At 39.3% G+C, this 22,350-nt stretch overlaps 1 protein-coding gene across 5 annotated transcripts in view; it reads left to right on the top strand.

Moving 5' to 3' along the window:
- TPD52L1 (TPD52 like 1) overlaps positions 1–22,350 on the top strand; it is a 152,274-nt gene that overhangs the window by 60,477 nt on the left and 69,447 nt on the right. The window lies entirely within an intron of this gene.

Below are 22,350 nucleotides of genomic sequence, written 5' to 3'. Positions count from 1 at the left end.
TTTTTTAAAAAAAATAATCTGAATGGCAAATCACCTATTGAAATCTATCTTCTGATGAAATGAGACTTCTTCAGAATACCTGTAAGGCAGCTTACATGACTAGAATATATTGGAAGAATACATACTCTGAATAAATAAATTGACCCCCCCCCCTTTAAAACAGTATTAAATACAATACAGTTTAAAAATTCAACCTGTTAAAATGACAGCAATTTTCTAGTAGAGGCAGTGGTTACATAAAGTAGGGAGAGCACAGAAATTGATTGAACTATTTTGGGAAGGCCAGCCGAAAGAGATCTGTCTTGACAGCTTTTTTGAAGCTGTCTAGGCTGGTCATTTGACAGATCTCCACTGGCAAGGCATTCCATAGTCTGGGAGCCACAGCAGAGAACATCCTCTGAGATGTTTACGTTAGTCAGGTTTTTATGGGTTGCAGTAAATTCCTCCCAGAGTACCTGAGGATGCAGGGCAGATTGTACGGAAGTAGGCGATTCCTTATATTGGTTGGACCTAAACCATGTAGGGCTTTAAAAGTGATCACCAACACCTTGTACTGTGCCCGGAAACCAATAGGTAGCCAGTGAAGAGATTTCAGAATAGGTGTAATATGATCACTTCTAGTTTTATCAGTGATCAGCCTGGCTGCCATGTTTTATACTAACTGTAGTTTCCAGACTAGGTACAAGGGTAGCCCTGTGTAGAGTGCATTGCAGAAATTGAGTCGTGAGGTTACCAGTGCATGCACTTCTAGGTCCCTTACTTCCAGGAAAGGGTGCAGCTGGTGTATCAGCTGGAGATGATAACAGGCGCTCCTGACTGTCACATTCACCTGATTTATCATTCAAATGACGGGTCTAGGAGCACCCCCAGACTGTGAACATGGTCCTTAAAGGAGAGCGTGACCCTGTCCAGGACTGGAGGTTGCAACCCAATACCTGGTTTGGGGATCCCTACTATAAGTACCCCCGTTTTGTCCAGATTCAGCTTGAGTCAGTTTTTTGTCATCCAGTCCATTACTACTTCAGGATATGGGTTGAGGGGAGAAATGCCATCTGTCGTCATGGCTGCTGACTGAGACATGGAGAAATATATTTGGGTGTCATCAACATACTGATAGCACCCTGCCCCATATTTACAGATTATTTCCCCCAATGGCTTCATATAAATATTGAATTGCATCGGGGACATGATGGCACCCTGAGGGACGCCACAATTAAGCTCCGTTTTTGAGGAGCAACAGTCCCTGAGCATCACCCTCTGGCGTCTGCCTGAGAGGAAGGAACGGAACCACTGTAATACAGTGCCTCCAATTCCTAACTCTCTCAGGAATTCCAAGAGGATGTCATGATCTTCATCCTGAGCCAGTTTCCTGAAATAAACATTAGCACTGACATTGTGATTGGAGAAATGTCATTGTTTGCTCCCTTGCAGAATTCTTTTGGACTTCATCTAGATCATTGCTAGTCAAACCGATGATCTGTTGACCGGAACCAGTCTAAGAGCCGTCGACTGCTGGGCCACAGTAAATTTACAGAAAGAAACTGAAATGAAAGAAACATTGTAGCCAATGGGCACAAATATGATACCAGTTCTTGGCTTATTGTGGAGAAGGGGAAACCTGCCACTCCACCATGTCAAATAGTATAAGAAGCATGGGGACAGGACTGCTTTCACAGAACAATATTATGCATTTTGGTGTACGAGTAGGAACCAATAGAAAGGTTCCACTGATATAAATGTTTTCCTTCAATGGAACTGGGAAGGGAAGAGTTCTCTCCCCCACCCCACCACAGCATCCTGAAGACCTACTACAGAGGACTGGGAAACTCTCTGAAGCCAGTTTTTGGGTAACATGAAAAGCTGCAAGGAAAAGGGGATGGATGTTCCACCTTACTGGTTACTGGGTGCAGTGCAATGTTGAATTTAAGCCTCCCTTAATGTGCTGTATTTTCCCTTGTTTTTGGCAGGTTTATTTGTGTTCCCTATCTATTGCCTTTGTAAAAAGAAGAGGAAAAGACCACGAACAGAAATGCCCTGGTACGAGTGAACAGTCTGAAGGGAGATGGTCCTGCAAGGCTTATGCAAAACATGTACAACACAGCAATACTGTGCTGGTTAACTGTCCTGAAGCCACAGCCCTGACAGAGAATCAGGGGGAATCTGCCACATTCCTTCTGCACAGTACACTACTTGACACAGGCCAGAATGCTTTTCTGCTCTGGTGCCTCAGACAAAATGGAGGTTTCTAAATTATTTTTTAAATTTTTTTTTTAAAGCCTGCACCACACGGTTTAGATCAACTTTATTTTCTTGGACAGCCTGTATCTGCACTGTGCCTGCATATCTACTGATGAGCCGATGGAAGAAACATTTAATTTAGTGACATATTTTTTAGTTACTGACTTAATTCTAGGCCTTGGCAGAGGGTGGAATATCTAGTTGCAATGTGAGTGAAGATTATTTTCTTTATTTTAGAGGCTGGTTCCATAGCTGACATTCTGTCAGGTGCTGAATTCAGTAGGTCATTGTTTTATATATGCAACTTTATCTATAAATCATGAATCATGTGTGTTTTGGTAGCTATTGTTAATCCCAATAATTTAAAGGGAATATGGTGGGAAATAATTAGAGAAGTAGAGATTCCAATGAAGTTTTGAAATGACTGAGATTATAACTTAAAGCCTTGGGAGAACATGTTTCTCATTTCAGTGGTTTTGAATTGTGCAAACTGTTTAGTTTAGTGAAGATAACTTTTCACTCTATTTAATTTACAAATACATCAAGGTAAATTAGGGAAAGAAATAACTGCCTTCAGTAGTTATTTCTCGAATAAGACATACAAGCACTAGTTGGTGCATGTACACATGATAGGCTGGTAATATGATATTTGAATATGCCATAGCAACTAAGAATGTGGCCAAAATCAGATAAAAATAGAAAATCATATATTTCTTACCACTGTATTTTGGACAATTTAGTACTGTGTGGTAGGTAAAATAGCTATTGACACTGGAGCAGTCTAGAGACATGCTATATTGATGCATAATTTCAACCCACCCATCCCCCAGGAAAAAAAATTCCAGACTTCAAAAGATACTAATGTATGACCAGATAAAACTGAGGGCAAGTTGGCAATTCCCTTCATATAGTGAGGAGCACTGCACTTAGCACTGTGTACAATTTATTTGCAAAAATCTTGATTTGCCAGATATCCATAATTCTTGCCGAAATTGTTGGAGGGATTATAGATGTTGGGTGAATTGCACATATTTTTGTGTATGTGTTAATGTAGCCTGCCTAGATTTCTTTGCCCAAGTCTTCTATTTCCTCTGTAAAGTCTGTTACAGAATATTGGAATTGGCCCATATGTGAAAATATATTACATATGAGCAGTTGAATTGCCACCTTTGTATGCTTTCAAAAAATGATTCAGTCTGGTAAAACCCAGTGACACTTCTTTTGAATGCTAGAGTAGTTACCTGGAGTTACCTTATTTATATCTTGTTTTTTAAGGGTTAGTTTTAGTTTTTTTGTCTAACAGATTTAAATTCAGTAATGAGGAGATTTAAGGACAACATTTTAAAAAATGCACTGTCACATTCTGCTAATACTGATGTAAGTGAGAAAATTGGGAAGAGAAAAATCATACCCAAAACGCTGAATCCTAAAATGACCTTCCATGCAGAAAAGGATTCCTTTGGTGAAGGGAAGAATTGTGATCTGACAAAATTTGTCTCCTCATAGTCCCTGGAGTCACCTCCTGTCTTGCTCAAAATGGTACCCTAGCTATACAGAGCAAATGCTTGCATAGCAGATTGGAAATCAGTAAAATGCCCTCCCTTCTTTCTTTCAGCAGAAGGATGTGAAGCTGGACTGCACATTCCAGCAGCCCTAACCAAAGTAGCTTGTTTAAAGAACACTGGGAGTTGCAGTCAAACAACTTCTGGAGAGCCATACTCCCATTTTGTGTTAGCATATTTCAGGAACACCCTTCTATGGAGAAAGCTCTGCTCACAGGATCTTAAGACCTATCCTGGTGTGTCAATACACTCCTTGCCACTTACTGTATGCACTGAAGACTTTTTTTCAAAAGCCAAGATGGTGTTGGCCAAAAAGCGGTAGTGGAGTATTCTGCAAGTCCTTTGTTGTCTGTTTTTGAGTTGCCAAAAAGGCAACATGTTGTTATTTGGTGAACACTTTACCTCAGAATATTACAATACCTAATTACTGAAGAAGTTCATTGATCATTATACAACAGATTTTAATGCATCATATGAGTTATTCTTAGGACCTCAAAGTCTCTGCAAAATTTAGTTGTGGATGTTATTTGTCAGGCAGCATGTCCACCTTATATTGAGTTTTAATGTGCTAACATCAGTTAGCTTCAAACTATCATGTTTTCTTCTGCTAAAATTAGACTGCTTTTGATAGATTCCAAAACTCAACTTAATAAGAACTGACAGTGAATTTTAAAGTGAACTAGTTTCTGTGAAAATTCATACACTATGAGTTGAAACCAGAGTTCTTACTCCACCAGTAGGGATGCCCTTGAGTGTAGTTCCACTTGGAAATTTCTCACTGGTAGAAGTGGGGATGGAAGGAATTTGATGACTTTCCCACTCGCACTGCAGCCTCAAGGTGGAAATTCTCCCAACCTTCAGAAACAAATCTTGTGGGTACTTTGGGGACTGCACGGAGAGTAAAGACTGGTGAAGATTACTCCCCCCCCCTTCCATCAATCAGTAAAAAACTATCAGCTAAATCAAAAGCCTTTTGTTAAGAAGGAGTACTTCTTGCCAAACCTAGTGATGCCTGGAGTAGACCTGTTGAAATCAGTGTGACAGGTTTGTCATGAAACTGACCGGAGTCTTCTGGTTTTCACTGGGTCTGTGCTGACTGTGGTGAGGTTTGGATCCAAATTCACATGGCTACAAATCTTTTAACTTGCTCAGTACTTTTCTCTGTTACTATATTGTCTCTTAAACTTGACTGCTGCCTTAAACAAACCTCTTTAAAGATTGTATTCCTTTACCAAGCCCCCAATAATTGTGTTTTCTCAGGCCAAACTTGTGTATTGTCTTTGATTTACTCAGGGATTTTAGTCCTTCATTATAATGTCAAATACTCCTGTAAGAAACTTTTCTAATATTTAGAAGAAGAAAAACATTGAAGCGTTCAACTTACATCACAAAACTTGTCATGCAGGATGCATTAAAGCAATGTCAAGATCTCTGCTTGACTTAAGAATAATTGATGTACTACTTGATAGTTCCTGTAATGTTTCCACATTTATTTTTTATTCTCACTCTTCACAATTGAAATACATTGGCGGGTTATAGACCGCCCATTTGGGGTGGTCTGGACCCGCCCCTTTCCCTGGAGTATCGGGGCCTCAGCGGCCAGAACGGCAGCCGCTGAGGCCCCGATCCGCCGCTTTTCAGGCTGCGGGGAAGCAGCAAAATGCCGCTTCCCCGCAGCCTGAAAAGGGGTGTCCCTGGGGCTTCAAGCCCCAAGGACACCCCGCGGCGGTGGGGGGAAAAGAAAGGGGCCGCTTGGCCCCTTTCTCTTTTAGTCCGCTGGGCGCAGCCGTCTGAAGGCTGCGCCCAGCGGACTAAACCAGGAAGGAGCTCCGAAACGGAGCTCCTTCCTGCTCCATGTTCAGGGCGCACTAAGCGCCCTGGCGCAGAGCAAGGACGTCACGTCCGCGCCACCCCGTCTAGAGGCGGCACGGCCATGACGTCCTCATGGCGGCGGCCGTATGGAAGGGCCGCCGCCATTTAGTGCGTGACGAGCACGCACTAGGGTTAGGGCGGTGCGGAAGCACCGCCCTTTTGTAACCCTAGTGCGTGCTCGTCACGCACTAAAGTGCCGGTCTGTAACCGGCCATTGTTTGTAATGGTTAGACCTAGTCCAGAGACCTTGATATGCAGCAGCAAGTTGCATGCAGGGATCTCACTGCTTTGGCAGCTGACCTTGAGACAGTAAGCACCATCTTGATGGTGACAGTTGTTTGATGACATAAAACTGATTCAACACACACACTCTCCAGCCCTCCAGTGAAGAATTTGAAATACTGAAAGACACGGTCAACTCCCCCTCCCCAAGTGAGGTGTATACCAACTATACAGCATTACAAGATAAACCAGAATTGGTGCAGGTTTTCCTGCTTGTGTAGCACTTCTTCATCCATACAAGACCACATCCCTTGAGAGCAGTCATGTTCATGGAAGCCTGCTTCTTTAAGTGAGCCATCCTTGCTGGATAAAAGTCCTTACACTTCTCTTTTATTACTTTGAGATATCTGAAATACATTCACCTGTTACCTCAAGTCATTAGGATAAGTGAAATGTATGAATAGTGTCTATGTTCTCTCTCTCTCTCTCTCTCTCTCTCTCTCTCTCTGTGTGTGTGTGTGTGTGTGTGTGTGTGTGTATGAAGGATGTAGCTGTTTTCCACCAATATGGATGCAGCTGTTTTCCATCAAAATTCATACCTTGCTGTGGTTTTTGCTAACTTAAACCATGACATTTGAAGACTCATATTAAATACATATCAAATTCTATAGCTGTCCTTTAGTGCATTTAGTTTAAGTGTGCAGATTTAGATAACTGAGTACAATCTGAAGAAATAGTTTTGTATTACTTTCCTTTTACAACATTAAGGCCTGATACAGATGGGCAGGAAGGGGCATGGCAGCACCGATTCTAGGGTTCGGGAGCGCACAGCAACTGCACGCTCCAGAACCCTAGTATGTATGGACACCGTCATCATGGCAGCCTCTGGGCCACACGGGGGCTGCCATGATGCAGCCACGCAGCATCCGGACATCGCTGACAGGAAGTGGCATCATGGTGGTGCCCCTTCTTGTTTGCGATGCTGCAAAAAAGAAGCTGCTCTAGGCAGCTTCTTTTTGGCGGCGCGTCTGTGCTGCAACGTGTGGATGCTGCAGCACAGACATGGGCCAAAAATGGGTGGCACGGACCCGCCCATCTGTACTTTCCCTAAGTTAGTTTTAACAATACGCAAATGAACCTATTCAGTTTACAGCCATTTGAATCATTCCTGATTGTGTACTAAAACTGAAGTTAAAATTGCCTTGTTGAAATGTGTTTTCAGTAGTTTCTTGAACATTATATGCCATATGCTGATTGGCCTAATGTAACTTTTGTATTCTGTCACTTTGCAAATCAAAGAAGTTACTTCAGTTCAAACAAAACATGTTAATTCAGTTCAAACATGCTCCACAGTAACAGAATATTACCTCTGGTATCCTCCCAGATATTTTATTTATTTATTCTATATATGAAGGCACCTAACAAAGGAAACTGAATTTAAAATGTTGTTTAAATATTGAAATAATTCTAAAGTCTCCTTTTAGGATAGAACTCACATTGCCTTTTATTACTTTCACAAATACTAATAATAACCAGGGTAAAACAATTTTGTTTCACAGTAGTGCATTTATATAGTATTGTATGGTCCTGGTTCTATCTACCTTCATGTGTTAATCCTAGGAAGCTTTGATTCTTTACATTTATTGTTTCAGCGTATTAACTCTTAGGTCCATACTTTCATTATTTCAGATTTCCTAGTGCAATTTCTCTAAAGCCATTCATAATATTTATAATGCATCGACTGCCTTAACAATGGATGGTTATAATCACTGGAATATTGATGCTCCAGATTTTAGCAAAATTTCTGCCAAGACATGCCTTGAACTATAACAAACATAATGATACTCCTAGGAGGAGGAGAAAAAATTATATCTCCCCCTTTTTTCTTTTTAGAGTGAAAATATTTAGGTCTTCTAAACAGAAAAGGGTGTTCTAAAGCTCTGGCAAATAAACCATTGAGTAAATGTTAATTTCTTTAAGTATTTCCTCTGAAAATACAAAAATATGTCAAGCAACTTATTAGCTAGAAGTGTACTACTAGTACCAGCTGCCCTTCCTTGCTGGCTAGAGATCTCAGTCCAGCAAGAGTGATTCATGCCTGAAACAAGGCTCCCATGTATGTGTTGTTCTTCTAGTTGTGATACCCTATTGTCAAAAAGCTGTACAACAGGGCAAACCCTTGCCTTTAACATACTTGCACAGCCAAGCAGTTGTCATTTAGTGCAACCACATCTGATAGTACTGGTTGGTTGTGTGTGCATTAAATCTACATACTGTTTTCTACCACTAGATGGTCAGGTTTACAGAAGCTGTCATTACCATCCATTTGTTTGCAGGGTAGATCCTTAATTACAAACTTGGAATCAGGGCTATAGGGTTTCACAGAGTGTTGAATGCTTAGTGTTTACTGTACGTCTTGAAATTTTACCTTTGCTTGCAGTCCTATCCAGAAGTTTCACGGACAAACAGTGAACTTTTGTTCTGTGTGCCATCTTCCATCAAAGGATTAAATGTATTGCCAGTTTTATATGGCACCCTCATAATCTCACCATTCAGTTTCTGTAATGTTTCTGAAGAAATTGTACTTGAAGCCCCTGACTTTGTGGGAAGGCAAGCTTTTTTAATTTATTTAAGATGCATATTGGGGCATAGTAAAATTACATTTGAAACTATTGTACTTTAGAGCTGAATTTATTTGCTCATAAGCTTCATTGGGACAATAGAGATGATTTCTTAAGGGGGTGGAGGAATGATATGTGCAAAATGAAGATAAAATGGTATGTGGTTAAAGCCAAAATAAAAAAAAAGTTCCTGCTCTTCTGTGTTACTTTAGAATTGATGCCTTAATTTTTTTTCCTCTTTTTCTACCAACTCCTTATAAGAGTTTACATTATTGAGTTAATGAATTGGTTTGGATCAAATACTCTAAGCACAGCAGGAGGCAAGAGACAGATTTCAGCCTCAATCTGCCCTTATTCTCGCTCTCTGGGTTTGAGGGGTCTCCAACCACAGGAGAAGTTTTTCAGGAGTAAAAAGGGGCTGCTATTGAAGGTGGATGGAGAAAAATACTAGTGCCTGTCAGCATTTGATTGCATAGTTTGAAGAGCTTTCTTTCTTTCTTTTAAGAGTTTATTTGAGATGTGCCACCAGCACAGCCAGAATCCTATTGGAGTGAATATATTCTGAGAATGAAGAAAAATTAAGTTAGCAGAAAAGCATTCTTCTTATCAGGATAAATCTTAACCTCTCTTTGAATGGCTATGCAAAGGTAGAGAAATGTCATATATGGTATTGCTGACTGCATTGTTCACAGTTGCTGGGACACTCCACTCATCACAGTAACTGGGTTTGTATCTGGCTGGATCAGCAACCCACTGGTTTAAGTATTATAATTTGTTTCTTTGTGAGAATACATATATTTTTTGAGAGTGGTGGACAGGAACACCTTCAGTGCGGAAGAAATGTACTTTATGAACCACCCTACTGTAAAATGAGAAGTTTCTTATTCTTTGTTTAAGCACTTTGTAGATGACTTTCCTATCTGGAAGAAGAAACATCAAGGCAGTCTACAATGCAGAATCAAGAAAAAGAGCATTAAAATAGCAAAACAATGATCAATTAAGACTTCTGATATCAAAAAATGCATGTTAATCTAGAGTATAATCATAGGTCAGTAGTCGTTAGTTGAAGCTGGGGAAGCCAAAGCTACGATACATCCCATTTAGTGTTTGTTTTCCACTTAAGTGTCTTGCTTTTCAAATCATGGCACCCATCTATTACTCACTGCCAAATATGTAGATGCCTTACAGACTTGATGCAGTTGAACTTCTCTTCAGAAATATATGTCCACTTGCCTTTTCTTTGAGTCCATTTTAGCACTGATGAAAACTAAACGTGAAAAAGAATGAAATCCCATACATAGTTAATTAGGGCTAAATTCCATTTAACTCAGTGAGATTTCTCAATTGGCATAGACATTCAAGGGCACTGTATAAGAAGAGTTATTTTTATTGTCTTTAAAGATCCTCAAACCGTCTTAAGTGATAAAGCTCTTAAACATGACATATGCTTTGGCCACAATTTGTCTATTTGTATCTAGTTTCCCACAGTGAAACACATCTTTGTAATACAAGCTTGGCCCCCAATTGTTGTAGAACGCCTCCCTTCCATCTTTTTGTTTCCATAGACCTTCTGGACCAATATGCTGCGGGCATAGAGAATCAGCAAAAATTGGTTTCCTTGTGTTCTGCTAGTGTAAAGCTACCACTGAATACAACTCAGCATTATTTATTACTGTTTGTTCATAAGTGAGTTTAAAATGGTGGGGTTCTGAATAATAAGATATCCATTATTATCCCCTTCCAGACCTACCTTTCATTTTTCAGGTAAACTATTTGAATATGAATTTTGAAATCCTGGATGGCTTACCTGGGGTTACAGTTAAAACATCTAGATTGAAAACGGTTTCACACCAAGTTTTAGATAGTCATAATTTCTTTGGCTTTTGGATATGCATAGGACTCACCCTTTTGCATAAAATATTTGTGACCACAAAAATAAATGATTCACTTTATCTTCTAAAACCTGCCAAAAGTTTTAGTGTGATTATATGTTACCATGACACATTTCAGTGAGCAGAAAAACTAAAATTGTCAGAACATCTTAGCTGAAACAGAAATAAGTGGATACATCTATGATGAGTAGCCTGGTTTTATCCTGTGGGTTATCCCAAAACTGTCATTTAATGTCATTCTTACTTAATAAATAATGTTTAAGATTCAGCAAAACTTAATTGCTTTGTTTGTTTGTTTGTTTTAAAAACCACATTATATATGCCACATTGGATGCATTACTTGCATTATTGAATATTGAAGCTACTTGACTGAAGCAATGGTTCATGAAATAAGGGGTATGAAGTGGAAAATTTTGATTTACAAAAAGACAAACTGGCAATGATAACAATGACAACCAGTTATCATGAGGCAACGTGCTAACTACTTTTCTTATGCATTTGAAGAATAGATGATATTTATTGACAATCCAGGGTCCGAAGTTTGTATTTGACATTCACCGAATAGCAGAATACAGCCCCAAAAATACAAACTAAACTTTTTTTCTCATTTTTATAAAGCTGTATTTGTTCTCTTTCAAATTTCATTCATGAAAACTGCTTTGCTTAATCAGACTGAAGTTCCAACTGATCTGGTATTTGCTTTCCAATAAATAGTATGTGGCTAGATGCCTTTGGAAACTCACCCCAGGACATGAAAATAGTGTCATGTACTAAACATATTAGAGCCAGCATGGTAGTGGCTTGTTCATAGGAGATTAGGATCTTGGAGAACAAGGTTTGATTCCCCGCTCAGCCATGAAATCCCACTGGGTTACTTTGGGCGAGTTACACCCTCTCAGCCCTGTGATAAGTTGGAAATGACTTGAAGGCATACAACAATAAAAACCAAACATATTGAATACTTTTTTATATATATAATTGGAGGTTCTGTTTAGCTATTTAGTGATAATAAATGTTCTAATAATGTTTTGCCATAGCATTTGAGAGAAAGGTTTTAAAATACTTAAGCAGCAATAGGTTTCTTATACTCATGTTCAATCTATAGAAAAGCTTGCGGGAAAGAATCTGTACTAGATACAATATTTTCCCAGCATCTTACTAAATATCTGGGCTGTTTTGCCAGTGACTATTAATGTTGTTCTGTCCTTCATGTTGGTTTTAACTTGCATCAAATATTTTATAGCATTTGTTCTTGGTAAGTGAGTGCCTTTTATTTAATGGTGGCCTAGACACTGTCTTTTGTCTTCATCTGTAGTTGTGTTCTGTACTATACAAGATTGTACATGTCCTGATGAATGTAGATCTGATATCTTCACCAGATAATAAGCAGATAGTGTGTACACATGTATACAAAACTAAGAACACGAGGGAAAGCATTCTCCTGCCACTGTGTGTCCTGCTGGACAGGACATTTTGAAACTAAGTGATGGTTTCACTGTTTTTGTTTGGGATTTTTGTCTTTCTAAATTGTTACCTCACTCCTGTTTAGTTGTAATTTTAGTGTGTATTGCATTTCCACTCTGGAAACCTAGTGTCATTTATGGTAAGCATCAGTGCTTATGATGTAAGCATCAGTAGCTGCTGGTAGTAAAACTGATAATCCTGGAGCATATTATGTTTTGGTGCATAGAATGCATTTACTTTTGTACTGTTTGTCTTTATGGTGTCTGTTGATGGAACTGGAGAAACTTCATCATAATGACATTAAAGAGTGTGTAAAACTTTAAAATATGAATAAGATCCAGTAATGGTATCTTGCAAGTGTTGCATATATGGAGTTTGTGGGGGTATTTATGGTAGATTTTAAAAATTTACATGCTTATGAGTTAAGATGTTTCTTAGGAATGTCATCTAAATAAACTTCTAAATAAACTTTTAAAGAAGTACTGCCTTGAATTTTTAATTACATTTGTTTTATTATTTCATACTTTTTGTTAAACTTATATGTAAGGAATTTTAATTATATATTTTAATTATATGTGATGAGATACAAATACTTTCAAGAAATCAGTTTTTTATTAAGTGCAAGAACAGTTATGCAAATTAGTGAGGTTGATATACCTTAACCTTGGTTAAGTGTTATGTTCAGATACCCCCAGACCCTGTTTAAGGTCTGACTGCTTACCAGATTTAGGGGGAAAACGAAAATTTCAATGTGTGTCATCTTATTTTCTCAACAATATTTTATATCTTGTATATGTTAATTAGTATGGAGGAAGTTAAATGCTCCTCCTAAAAAGAAAAACCAACATATATACACACATATTTTAAATTATGGTTCGAGTCTGTTGTCTTTAGATTTGGAATATATGTCCTCAATCCAACATAATGTTAACAGCGGAAATTGTATGCTAACACACACACACGGTTGCACAAGCATATTTTTGAGATCCCTAGGTGTGCCACCAATGGGGTGAACATAATTACATTGGCATAGACCACTTGCACATAACCCATAACTGTGTGCCTATGAGCATGCTACACTGTTGGATACATCTGTGACATGATTCTGGACAACAGAAACTAGATTAGTTGTCATTTGGGAGGAAATGAATTAGTTGTCATTAGGGTGGAAATTAAAATTTCAGAATGTTAAAAGCTGGGATTGCTTATAGACTGTTCTAGACACTGTCTAGACATCAGATAGGTAAGAAATAAAGTAAATATGATGATAAATGCATTGTTAGCCCCTAATGCACGCTTTTTTCTTTTTTAAAATTCAGATGGGGAGCATACATTTTTGTACTTCAACAGGTTAATAATAATAATAATAAAAATTTTATTTATATACCGCCATTCCTCAGATCAGGGCGGTTTACAACATTTTAAAAACATTACACACCATTAAAAACATTACAATAAAAAACAGAAAAGCCCCGAGTTAGCCGGTCCTCTTGCCAGTGAGGAGGAAGGAGGTCCGTAGGACAACTTAGTCGGGGAATGCGTTGCCAAAAAGGAAGGTCTTCAGATCCTTTTTGAATTGGGCCAGGGAGGTGACCGAGCGGAGCTCTATGGGCAGCGTGTTCCAAAGGGCCGGGGCGGCGATGGAAAATAGGTTGACATCTATTGTATGTAAGGTAGAAAAACAAATAAAGTGCCCTCAGAAGAACTCATCCCCTGAGTTTGTCACTGCCTTGGGAATGTTTGTGATTAACCAGTGAGTGAATGGACCAACATGTGTTTACATGGCAGTATCACCTTAGGGTCACCATAGGTTAGAAAGTATTTGAAGACACAAAACAACAATAACACAATGTATTATTCACTCATATCAACATGTGCTGAGCCACTTATGCCACATTTGGGGATTCTCTGCTAAGATAAGACCTAAACTACTGCTGTCTGTTCAATGCAGAACATGTTAATTTTATGGAGAAATACACAGCTAACTGAAATCAATAATTGCATTTGGTATTTAGGGAGAATAGAACACTTAATACAGTAGTCACCTCTGCAGATTAGGAAAGTCAATTGTCATTGTATTGAAAACTTGGCAACCCTATGATGGATGCAGAGCCAAATTAACAAGCCATAGTTCAGGGTCTGAAATAAATCACACTTGACACCAAATACATTTGTATGGTTATTTTCAGATATAATGATAAGTCATAGAGTCCTGTCCCATCCCAAAAAGAAAAACACACAAGCAAATGCTCTTGGCTCCAGAGGCCACGTCAAATCTTAGAAAGGTGAATGATATGTTCAGTATTTGTATAATTATAAATCAAGAGCAGTTAATCTAATCCAAAATTCACTAGAAAACCAAAACATTTATTTCTGTGGCATGTGTAAAAATTGGGGTGCGTTACTGTGAAACCAAAAACAAAAAAGTTTCTTTAAAAAATATTATATCAAAATGCTGTTGCAAGACAACTGCATGAATATTATCTTGTCTGTTGGAAAATTTTTGTCTTTAGCTGTTAAAATTACAGAGACTGAATTATCAAAAAGGGGTCAGAATGATGGCAACATACCCGAGATCTATAATTATATAACCAATAATAATCTCCAGTGTTGTAAATCAATCTCATAATTTAATTTTATGTAAACTTCCTGTATCATTTATGTAACCTTTCTATTTTGTATGGTTTTAAGTTATAAGTAATCTTTCTATTTTATATGGTTTTAGATTGTAGCATGTCTCACCAGGTCTACTGATTGTAAATAAAGATTGGGGGGGGGGGGAGATAGAAATCATACATCAGTATAGATGAATGGAATCTGCGAAGCTGGACGTGCTGTTCAAAGCCATGAGGATTATATAGCCACTTTTGCATTGTTTCAGATAGCAAATTGGAGTAAATGTCTTCTATGTGCACATAATTACATATATGATACATAAAAATGGAGATGGTTATATGAAATGAAATGCTGTTCCTACATGTGTGAACCCAGGCACTTTTCATCAGAAGATTATGATAGGCTGCAATTTCGTGTCTATTTGAACTACAGTCACCCCTTTGTTTTCGCGGACTTGAAGTCCACAGTCTCTATTAATGGAGGGGTGAGCCCCATTGGCTAAAATGGTGCACACGGCCATGGCGCTCACAGCCATTCAAGCCAATAGGACTTGACTATATGCAAGTTTCCATTTTTGCAGGGGGGTCCGGAACGGATCCCTGCGAAAATGGAGGGATGACTGTAGACAGTTTTGAGGCTGTAGGTTTCTAGCATATATCTGAATCTGAATAACAGATGTTTAGGATGGCAAGAACATCTGGCTAGCTGCTGTTTAAAACTTAGTTTTGATATGAGCATGTTTATGTTTCTTTGCTGAGGTACTTCTAAATATTCCCAGGGTCAAGAAAGGTCTTAGGATTTGGTGTCAATGAAACACTGCTCATTTTACTGCTTTAGCATTAGTAGGGGATGTGTTTTGTGTTGAGGGCTGTATTTCCATGGATAATCTATTGGAAATCTCAGGCCAACAGTCAGAGGGGGTTTAAAAGCAGAAGTGTCCCCCATCCCTCACCTTTCTCTTTTTCACACAATTTTTTCTCTCTTCTTCCCTGTTGAATGGAGTGCTGAGGGGCAGACTTGTGTAAGGACTTTTAAAATTAGGGACATGGACATCCCAGAAGCCACAAGTTGCCTAGGACTAAGGTAGCCAGATGTTATAACCACAAAAGAGGACAAGGCACCCTAAGAGGTAGTACATTCAGTAAAAATGTAGGGCATCACCAAATAAAAGCTCAAAATACTCATATAAATATAAATCCATGCTGCTTAGTCATGTTCAGAATGGAGGACATTCTGAAATTTCTCCTGGACACAAGGCTGAAATGTAAGATGTGGCCTGGAAAAGAAGGATGCTTGGCCAACCTGCCTTGGCCTATTCATCTCATCTGCTAACAAGTTAGTACTGGCTACCAAAGATCCATTATTGTTGACTTGAAGCACATTTTTAAACAAACAAGCATTAGAATACAAGCTCTTTCCTGCAAAATAATAATTGTTGTTGTGTGCCTTCGAGTTATGACTATCCCGGGAAAATCGCAAAATAACGCGAAACGATTTCACATGACATCGCAGAAAACCTGCTATTAAAGTGGTCACAAAAAAGCATTAACACACATCTTTTTACTTTCGGAATTCCAATATCACTTTATTTGCGCAATTGCATGTGGTAATCATTCGTGCAATTATTCACCGTTCTCACTTTATTTGCAGGGTGCTTTAAATATGTTTTAATCTTTAGTGCCAAAATTAATCCCAGTGTAATAAACTCCATGGGTTTTTCTTGGCAAGATTTGTTCAGAGGAGGTTTGCTATTGCCTTTCCGTGAGGCTGAGAGAGAGTGACTTGCCCAAAGTCACCCATGGGTTTTATGGCCGAGTTGGGAATCTAGCCCTTATCTCCAAAGTTGTAGTCAGATGTTCATATCACTATGCCAGGCTAGTTTTCAATAATAATAATAATAATAATAATAATAATAATAGGTAAGCTAAATAGAGATTCCGTGTGGTGCAGTGGTTTGAGCACTGAACTATGACTCTGGAGACCAGGGTTCGATTTACCCTCCACCTTGGAAACCCATTAGATGATTTTGGGGGCGTCACACACTCTCGGCCCCAGAAAACCCCTTGATAGGGTCACCATAAATTGGAAATGACTTGAAGGCACACAGCAACCAAAATTAAACATTCAAATATTAAACATTCTGTCACAGTGCCATAGAACAGAGGAAGGTAACTGTGGCTTTCCAGTTGTCCTTGCCTTCAAACTCTCCTTAGCCAGTAGTGGGGAATGATAAGAAATAGGGCCTTCAGAATAATTTTTAATCTTTAAGGTGAGGGGGTTCAACTGTAGAAATGCTGCAGTTTGGCACCCCTTTAACTGCCATGGCTACATCCAAATGAACCTGGGATTTGTAATTTTGTGAAGGCTTAAAAAGACCCTGTAAAACTACAACTCCCAGGACTCCAAAAGATGGTGCAACAGCACTTAAAACTGCATTATTTCTACAGTGTAGATGCACCCTATGATGGGGGCAGCCCTGATCCCTCCCCCCAGAAGAAATGCTCTGGCAAAACTGGACTACCAGGACTTGTGTGTAGTTAAAGTCTCCTCCAGCTTTTATAAGTCAGAAGTGTACTAAACGGGCAAGTGCTAAGTCTCCAAGATGGCTGAGGTTCTCCTTTTCCTGTCCTCCATTTCAGCATTCTGTTCAGGAGGAATTCCAAAACTAAGAAGCATGGATTTACACTTCTATGGGTGTTTTGAGCGTTTCTTTGGTCATGTCCTCCATTTTTCTTGAAGGCCCTCCATTTTGCGGCGCCTTGTCCTCCTTTGTAGTGAGAACATCTGGTCACCCTGGCTGGAAAGGCACTTCTATACACAGAGACGGCTTTTCAGGCTCTTCTTATTTGAGGCAGTTTCACTGGCAATGAATGAGGAAAATAATTTTGCCTCCTCCCACAAGTGTTTGAAAGGAGGCAAAACTAATAACAGCCTCTCTGCCAAAGTTGAGCTCCCCCCTCATCTTAAATGATGAATTTTAAATGTGGACTGTTTTAATATGTATACATCTTATTTGTATCCTTTTAAACTGATGTGTGTTTTAACTGATGTCTTTGTAACTGATACTGTCTGTTAATTGCTGTTGTTCCCCACGTCAGTCCACGGGGAGAGGTAAGAAATTATTGGTATTTAATATAATAACTATAACAACAATAATTGTTATATAAATAATAATAAATAATAATTATAAATTAAATAAATAATAATATAATGAATATAATACCTATTATTTGCGCATATATATATATATATATATATATATATATATATCCCGTGTGTGTGTGTGTGTGTGTGTGTGTGTGTGTGTATGGGGGTGCAGTGGTTTGAGCGCAGGACTAGGACACTTGGGAGATCAGGGTTCGACTCCCAGCTTGGCCATGGAAACTCACTGGGAAAATCACACCTCAACCCATGATCGGTTAATCAATACATACTTATCTCAATGCATATAATAAATAAATGCCTAATATGCGTGTGATTTATGCTTCTCTATTCCTTGTTTTGAACCATGGACGTTTTGTACCTGGCACACTAAAGCTTTTGTGGTTATAGCTACTTCAGTTTAAAAATGCTAAGTTTACATAATGAGAAATATGTTTGTTTTTCTATTTTATTTCTTACATATTATTTTGTCATGTTTGGCTTCAGTAATTTCAGCCAGCTTTTATTAGGCAAGAGGATCTATAGAATCCAGGTGGTGCTGGAAAGTTTGTGCCAAACAACCACTAATGCCTTGCAGCTTTTCAATAAAGACTTCAGCTATCTGATGTTTTAAAGTACTTTCGTTACTGCCTTTTCCCTTCATCTTCTTGAATAACCAATAATTTGAACAAAGAGGACCTTATATGGTTTTAACACAATCCTTGTTGCAGGTGCTCTCACTGCAACTCCTTGTAGGTTAATGTTCTGATTTAATCTGTCATCTTTGAAGTAAAAAATAAAGTAAAAATGAAAAAGTTTATGTACACATGTTTGTGCTTTTTGTTTCTGCTTATGAGCTTTACATGGAAGTGAAGTCCATTAATTTAAGCAGCATTTACAATTATGGACTTGTTATTATGCAGTCCGTTTGACTATACAAATCTCAGTTATTAGAAAGACTCAATTAAAAATCTGATGGTTAAATATTTGGATGATCTATACTCAAAACAGTGCAATGATCTTTATACAGATTGTTTGATTTAGCCCGAGGGCAGGGATCCATCTAACTAAAAAGATTGCATGTACAGCGCTGTGTAAATTTACAGTGCTTCATAAATAAAGGTTAATAATAATAATAATAATTTAAATACTGTGTATATTTTTAGTCATCAACGCGCTTGTAGAAAGCGCGGCATAAGTCATTCCTGAATCTTCGTTTGCGAAGTAAAGCCAGAGAGAGATATTCATGTATTAGTGAAAAAATCAGCCCCCCCCAAAAAAAATAAACAAACCTGGATTGACTTATCCACAGGTCAGTGTAAGTATTGTAACTTAACTCTTATCAAAGAACAAACCATCCCTTTTGGTTCCTGAGCAGAGCTGAGAAAGGCGAGAGCTTAATCCATCCCAGGAGAACCTAAAGGAAGCACTGGCCCTCCTCTACTTTGCTGCAGCACCACTTCTGGACTTTTGAATGCTTAGGTAGGAAAATAGTGGTGGTGGCAGTTCTTAGGTGCTTCCCCTCAAAGGAGTGCCAAGAGAATAGAGTGGGTCAGTGTATTTTTAAGTTCTCCTTGGATGGACTAAGCTCCTACCTTTTGCCTCTACTCAGAGAAGGGTATGGCGGGATACAAACGGGCAGGGGAAGACGTCTTGGAGGTGTATTCTGCTGAATACGGAACCTCCAGACCGCCCACCCCGGGGGCGTGGCTCAGGAGATGGGGCTTCCACATGGGGGGCAGTGAAGACGCCTCACCTGGGGCCGTTTCAGACCCGGAGTTTCCAAACCGCCGCCTTGGAGGACGCTGCAAAGAGAGAGGCAGCTTCCTCATGGGCGGCCAAAAACGGGGCTTTTTTTTTCTTTTGCCGGCTGGCGGATGCGCAGCTGCAGCACTAAGCAGCGGCGGCAGAAAGCCTATGGGCACATTTAAAGTGCCCAAGCCCCTTTAAAACTTTTTTCCCCGCTCTGCCCAAGAACAATGGTGGTCTCCTGCCAGCTGGTGATCAGCTGGTGTTGGCATCCTTGTCCGCTTGCACTTTGCCAGTGTCACCAGCATCATGGATGCCTCCTCTCCTTTGGCCCCCGCGCTCCTGCTGAATCTGCAATGCACAGCCACAGCTGTCGCCGCTGCCACCGCTGTCCCCTGCCATCCCCCATCACCTCCCTTGTACATATGTAAATATTTAAAGTTTTAGGGGTTTTTATTGTTAGGTGAAAATGGCACAGGAATGTGTGTAGGGGTTCACTTTACATTCCAAACTTTCCCCGATTCTAGCAGCGCATGCGTACATGTTGCTCTAGGGTTAGGGTTAGGGTTAGGTTTAGGGTTAGGGTTACGAGTCTTAAAATGCGCTACAGCTGTGCTGCAGCTTCCACACCTGCATGGCAGCTGACGCTGCAATTAAAGCCTGACTGCAAACTGCGCATGTTCCAGGACCCCGACTCATTATGCGACGCAGCAGACACGGAGCTTTTAAATGGGCAACTTAAATTAGTGGCGTAGCAATTCTGACGTACCGGTGCAGCAGCTTACAGACGGAGCTGCGCAGCTGCGCATCAAACGGAAAAGAAGCGGAGAAAAGCAGCACCTTTTTAATGCCGCTTCTTCCTGCTTGGGGCGTGCGGGGGCGTGTTCATGGCGGCATTCAGGTAAGGGCCGTCTGAAGGCTCTACCTTCATGACATCATGAATACACCCCTTTCTGCCCATCTGTATCCCGCCTATGGTTCTTTTTTTCTTTTTGGTAAGAGTTAATACTGTACCTTTACTCCTGCCTTTAGTGTTTTTTGATATGTGCACATTTTCTTAGCCCTGCCCACCCCTGGTCGCCTTCCCACACATCACGCAGCCAGTATTTACCATCATTCCCTCCTCATCCATCTGGCCTTTAGAGTGAGCACACTTATGCCTATCAGAATTTTGTAAGTTCTTTGGTATCATTTTCCTTTGCTTTGTCTTTTACAACTTTAGTTACATGCCCTAGGTTTTACCATCAGCTTATCCATGAGTCATATCAAAATCCATAATTTTGATCCCAAACCCTGTCCTCGACTTATACATGAGGTCAACTTATGCACAAGCATATACAGTAGGTTGTAGCTGACTTTTTCTTTTCTTTTCTTTTTCTTTTTGACAGATTGACATACCTTGTTTTTAACATAATTGTAGAACACTTCCATTCTAATGCCAAAGGCTGAGGATGATGTGAGTTGTAGTACAACACATCTGGAGAACATCAGGTGGAAAAGCTGTTCATAAGATAAATGGAGAGTATCTGTGAGCTATCTTGGGTCCTTTTTTGGGAGAAAGATGGCATAGATGAGCTCCAGTTCTGCTGTTTGTCTTTCTCATCTGCCCTTGTAGTTCTTTGGTTCCAAGACCGCTCTTCTGAGGTCTGAGATGGAACATCAAGGGAGATTAAAGTATTCTGCCACCAGTTCTGTGTATTCCTATTCCTAATGTCTGATTTATGTCCATTTATTCTCTGGCACAGGGACTGGCTAATTTGCCCAATATAGAGTGCTGACAGATATTGATGACACAGTGTGACATAAATCATATTGCAGAATGAGCATGTGAAGGTCCCCTAATATTGTGGGTGATGCCATTAGGTCTTGTGATGACATTTCCTGGATAAATCTGTGGGCAGAGTGGCATCTTGATGTGTGCCAAGGCTTAGTGCCTGTGTCCCCATCTGTGTCGTGTGTCCTCCTGTAGGTAAGTACCTGTTTGAGGTTTGGGGGCTGTCTGTAGGCAAGTAAAGGTCAGCCACCAAGAGTCCATATACAATGGATTTTGAATTTCAATTGACATTCTCACATGCCAATGGCATATATATGTCTGCCCCTAGCTTCCGCTCCACCATATGCATCTGACAAAGTAGACTTTAGTGTACAAAAGGTCATGCTGCCAACTTCTTTCTTTAAGTTAGTCTCAGAGATGCTACAATAGCTCTCTACATACTGATACTTGGATTCTGCCCTACTAAAAAGCATTAAAATATCACTTATACAAATTAGACAAAGCCACTAAAAGCCATAGTAAAAATTGCTTGCACACAAAACATAGTGCCTCTGAACAATAAGAATTGTTCAATCCTGACAGTATGAACTAAGACTGTACATTAAACTGGGTATTGATTCATGGAGCTAGAGGAAGCATGCTCTGTTCATTTAAAGTTTAAACTGATAAAGCAAAGAGAATTTGGCTCACAGTAGTTGAGAAGTAAGCCACAGAATAATAAATATTACTGTAAAAAAATTTGGGGATTTTAAAATCCATAATAATGAATGCATTCTACTTAATAATTTAATATGCCCTACATGGATGATTTTTTGTTTATTTGTTTGTTTCTTTTTAGAAATGGAGAATACAGTTATAAGCATAGAACCTGAGTATATCAGGAACTTCCAACAGCAAATTTACTTCCTTGAACTGGAAGCCAATTTTCTATATCCTGTACTGTGCTGTCTAACATTAAGTAAAAGTCAATCAGCTAAAGAATAATACAAATGAAATATTGAGAAGCATACTTGTAAAGTACTATTGAACTAATGTATTTTATTATTATGGAAGATGAATGAAAACTGCTTGACTTTCTTATTTTAAGTTTCTATTTTATCTTTCCATTAAACGGAAACTATCCAGGATGAATATAGTTAATATTAATTTCAAATCTTTGACCTTAACTGTTATCACTTATGAACAGGCTAAAAAAGCCA

This window comes from Sceloporus occidentalis, unplaced genomic scaffold (assembly GCF_023333645.1).
Source record: "Sceloporus occidentalis isolate IW3139 unplaced genomic scaffold, rSceOcc1.0.p SCAF_6, whole genome shotgun sequence".
NCBI lineage: Eukaryota > Metazoa > Chordata > Lepidosauria > Squamata > Phrynosomatidae > Sceloporus > Sceloporus occidentalis.
Note: the sequence above shows the minus strand (reverse complement) of the source record. Positions and strands in the feature narration are given on the sequence as shown.